This window comes from Belonocnema kinseyi, chromosome 8 (assembly GCF_010883055.1).
Source record: "Belonocnema kinseyi isolate 2016_QV_RU_SX_M_011 chromosome 8, B_treatae_v1, whole genome shotgun sequence".
NCBI classification, from domain to species: Eukaryota; Metazoa; Arthropoda; class Insecta; order Hymenoptera; family Cynipidae; genus Belonocnema; species Belonocnema kinseyi.
In genome coordinates, this window is record NC_046664.1 from 50,503,411 (window position 1) to 50,508,906 (window position 5,496).

Consider the following 5,496-nt stretch of genomic DNA (forward strand, 5'->3'; position numbering starts at 1 on the left):
CGAGTGTCAGGGTATATGGGAATTTTAGTGACTGTTTTGATATTAATCAAGTAGTAAGACAAGGAATGCAATCATAAAGAGCATGGGCCTTAAAATTAACGCAAATAAAACAAAAACTATGGTGCTCTAGTAATAGAGTGAGAAAACACTATGCAATATTGTATTTAATGAAAAGATAATTGAAACCGTTGATAAATTCATATACTTTGGTAGCTTACTTACTAGGTACGAGAAGATAGATCAGGAGTTATATGGGCGCATAAACGATGTTAAAAGGTTGTTGGTAGAGCAGGGCTTCGTATCATAAGTGAAAATATGTCAAATAAAGCTGAAATAGCAATACATAATTCTATATATAATCCGACTGTAAGATACGGTAGCGAAATATGGAGTTATCAAGAAAAAGATAAATGTAAAATGAGGGCAATTGAAATGAGATTCATGCGCATAATATAAAGAAAAACTCTGATGAACAAAGTGTGTAACGAGATAATTCTCCAAGAATGTGGTGCAGAAGAGACACTAGTTGTAAATGGCAGCGTGACCAGTGACAGACCACGGACAAAATGGTTAGTATGTGGAAATGAGTCCCTAGTTAGAAGAGACATAGGAAGCCACAGAAACACGAGAGTCTGCATGAAAAAATGCATGGACATAAAACAAGCTAAAGAAGTATGCCAGAACAGAAACGTATGGCGGCAAATAGTTAATAAAAAGAGTGTCAGTAGAGTGAATGACGCTTAAAACTAAAGACCTTGCATACTAGTGTACAGAAGTTGAGAACCTCACATGACGGCTTTGTGTGGATTTTCACTTGGGGTGATTGCTAAAGAAATTGATCAGCAACCTGGGTCGATGCAGTGTAGCGGAACGATCGTGTTATTTAAATAAACATCAGGAGAATTCTGGATCAAAATAAAAATTTCATGTCCTTTCCTCACATTACTCCCTTCCCGATCAAGTGAAGCACGCCTACCTCGAAAGAGAAATAGCTTAATCGAGGATTAATAACAATAATATGTATATGTTGTAACGAAGTTTTATGTTTTTATGTAATTATAACGAAAAGATGCAAAAACAACTTTCCAGAGTCTCGCCGAAGCCGTACTTAAATTCCGAACGCGAAAATCGAAACACACAAAAATACAGATTCAATAAATTCCTGTATGAGAATCCCAGTTCTTTAGAATAAAAAGGCATCAGCAAGGGTGGGCACGCGAGAAACTGACAGCATGGCAACACTATGTCAGACGACAGTGTGTGTTGACATTAACAGAACACAATAAGGAACCCGCGGAAATCAGGAGAGTGAACTTGTGACATCCAGTCTCTACACGTAGTCACGGGCGGCAGCACCCTCTGTTTAACACTTCCACGGCGGCCATATTTACCGGTACCGGTACTAGGTGGACATCGGCGTATAAGACCGAACTAACCTTGCACTACTATGGTGTGAAGATACAGTGCCACACGGTGGCGACGCTGTGAGGCGACGACGCACCGGCAAGGGTGGGACGCAGCCATATTACATACCGCCAGAAAGCAGCCATTTTCCAGAAGGCCGAAATGCGGCCACGTTAAGCTAGCCTTCTAAGGACCAATGGGAGTCGCCGTAGCCCGCTCGACGAATTAATCAGCTTGCCGGACTCTAAAAACGAAAGCTCGAGAGAAAACGAACGGAAGTGAAAACCAGCGTATTACGGAAGGGATATTAATACAAAAGAAGAATTGGCCGGTAGCTACAAGGTGAGTCGTCATCTTTTGCCATTTTTCTCGCGGCGATTTTGTGATGTAAGGCTTCGCGTCAAATAATTCCTCTGTTGTTTTTGTTTTTGCAAAGGAATTATTTCTTACACTAAGTTTTAGAGGTTTGGAAAATCAAGGGGTTATTTTTTTGGGGCATTATGTCACACTAAATTTATATTGCCCGATAGAACTGTGTATAAAATTGTTTTTAGGTTGAGTTCATCAGTTGTAAAGAGAAATTGAATGGCTAAATAAATAGAGCCGAATTATAACCTCCTTTTATTTATTGTGACTTGAATGTTAGCGGATTTAATGCTTAGCAAAGTTCTCTCGCGCTGCCATGAACCCATTTATTATCCATCCCTCTTGTGCTGAAAGTAAAAAGAGTTAGCCGACCTGTTAGTAGGTGAAAGTAAACGGATTTCTCGAGGCTCGGGAAGGTGGTAACCTACCAGGCGCCTCTAACAAATTAAACGAGCTTCGGGGGTTGTTCGCGGGTTGAAAGTGTGCGACCCGCGAACTCGGTTCACTCCAAAAAGAAATAGCGTTCCGGTCAAAGGCAGGTAAGTGCCGTACACATTTGATTGTAGTTAGGTTTTCTTTTTCTTATTCTGGGCCCTTCCCGGTCAGGTGGGTTTAACAGATTGCATCCAGAGAATTTGGAAACCTGGCTACAATGTATATGACTTTAGATCTATTTTTAAACTCTTTTATGTTTAACTTATTATTACTGCTCCACTGAACTTGAAATGTACTTTTTAGAGTTGTCTTAATATTCATAGGTTTCACTAGAACAGGCCGTGACTTAAATCTTCTAAAACAGCTTGTCATTGATAAAGCCCATCTTTTGCTATCATTAAAACTATAACTTATAAGGGAGCGGAATGTAATGCAAAATATATTGTTTATAAGGGTGCCCTTAAATAGAAAAAGTGAAAAATAAAAAGAGGTCAATAAAACGACGCGATAGTGTGACATTTTTAACTCTACTGATACAAGAAGTCGGTCAAGTTGTCGAATCTTATACGTGAAATAGCCTGTCTCGCATTCTTTGCAGTCTTGAAATTAGAGTAAATCAATAACCCACAAAATGCTTATAAAAATTCATGGTCCTTATCAGCTACATCTCAACAAAGTTCCTTTTGTATTTTTCAAATTTGCGTTTGTCGTAAATTTTTGTGATTTTTTATTAAAAAATTGCAATTATCTAGCGAACTGTTTACAAATTATTTTCTTTCGATAAGGATAAAAATGAGTGTATGAAAAAGTTTAATTTGTATCCTATAGCTTTTTTTCTTGCGCAAATATATTTAAGTGCTCAGCCAAAGAGATAAACGTTCTTTGAAAGAAATTTTTAAGACTCAAATTCACTCTCCCACACGCATTTAAATTTAAATTAAAAATATTAATTTTAAATAATATAGTTTAACGTTTAACCAAATAGATCAACTTTAAGCTGAAATGACAAGCCTTAAATAAATTGACTTTTCATCATACAAATATTTAAGTTCGACTTGAAAACACCAAAATATGAATTAGCAAATAAAGGTGTAGAAATAAATAAATTATTTAGAAAATCAACGTAAGAGACCAAAAAAGAAAGGAGAAAATTTGTAAACTAAAAATAATCTACAAATTTTCTGTCAGCTCTAGTTATAAAAAAATATATTAAAAATAAAAAATCAAGATTGTTTTCCAAATAAAACTATTTAGTATTTAATTTTGATGAAAGTAGCTTAATAATTTCAAACAAAAATATAATATTATAAATATAATAAAATATAATATTGAATCCTGGATTCATTTAAATCTAGAAACATATTTCTATACAAATATAATGGAAAAATAGATTTTTTTGAATGGACGACAATTGTTCTATTTATCTACAAACGTCAGACTCAGAGTATTTTTTCCGCAAAATTCAGTTGTTAGGTGAAACTAGTAAGCAATTATAATGCATATAAAATGTAAGACAAATTTTCTAAAGAGAATAAGCGTTAACAAATTTATGCATGCTACTGTTTTGAGCAGCTACTTGAGTTTTTATGTTAAAAATTGTAATACTTTTCGAAAAACGTCACTTCTTTACATTTAAAAGAAACAATAAACCAAATACTGTAATAAAATCCATAATGTCATTCCTGCGCCTGTTAGAAATCTAAAGGTTATTTTAGTTCTAAAAATGTATCTTAAGGCGATTAAACATAACGAGTTAAATTCATGTTGTTCCATCGATACTAAAAATAAAATAAGATATTATTTATTTTAAATATTTATATCTATCAGATATAATGATTTATTAATTTATTCGATACGTTTAAAAATTCTTATATACTTCTGCTATTCAAAATTTATTATTCTCGATTTTTAATTATTCACGCTCTTAATATCAGCAAATGAAAAAACAAGGTAGGTGAATGTGCGATTTACCGATCTTATATGCACGGAGATAAATAAATTTATGTGTTTAGCCCATTTTAATGTTTCAAGCCACTGCAATCTCATTGTTTTCGAAAAAATAAATTTTTCGAGCAATCTGGTTCGTTTTTAAACATACCATTTCCTCGTGTTTTTTTATGTCTATAGCCTTTTTTATTTGGGTAATATTTACAGTATCGAATAATTTCACATATTCTCAAAAAGTTATTTTTTCAATAATAAGCAATTTCTGAGTAATTATATTTAATAAAATAAATAGGGATATTTAATTGAAAGAATGGAAAGTTTTTTAAATAACTGATACCACTTGTGTTGGTTTTTCATGCACGTGTATATTTAGTTGAAAATTTGTCTTTCTTGGAAGAAAATTATTCGTTTTGGTTAAAAATTCATCTTTATTGGTTAAAACTTAACCAGTTGTTTGAATTTTGAATACTTACGTCAAAAACTTATTTTTTGTCAAAAATTATTTGTTTGGTTGCTACTTGAAAAATTTGGTTAAATAATGGTTTCTTTTACCTCTAAATTAATATGTGTAGATGAAAAGTTATAAAAATAAATATTTTTTGGTTAAAATATCAACTATATTTATCGTTAGGAAATATTTTTTTTCACTTCATTCAAACAAAAAATTTCATAAAGTACTTTAACTTTCATCTTCACAGTTAAATTTTCTATTGAATAATTCAACAAAAAAGACGTTCAACCGGAATTTTCAAACAAAATAGTTAAGGTCTCAAGGAAAAAAAGTCAAATTTAAGCAAACAGTTGCAATTTTAACGCAAATCTTCATTTTCAAAATTCTCTAATTTACCCCTAACCAATTTTTCATTTCCCCCGATCATTAATATGAAACGAAAAATTTAAACTTTTTTTTAACCCTACCTCCTTTTAGGTGAATGAAATTCCCTGCAGTTTTTCTAAATTGTTGTTGGCCGGGTTCGTTTTTCACAGAAAATGTTTGTTTGGCGCGTAAAGTTAAATTCATAATTACTTTCTGTACAATTATTGCATGTTATCTGATTCACTGGCAAATTTAAAGAATCTACGTATATGGATGCATTAACCCCCCACCCCTCCCATAACGTATATTTTCTAACAATTCGTATAAGCAAACGCACTGGCGAGCTGCGTACACCATGCATTTTTTATTACGCGAATTCTGTTTTTCATTTTGTTTCTTTTTTTGTGTTTGAGAATATTTCTTAAACTGTTTCTCACTGAATTCAGGATTACGATAATATTTTCGTAAATTCACCAATTTTGCGTAAAGTTACGAAGTTTAGAAGCGAATTACAAGAATACTGTGAG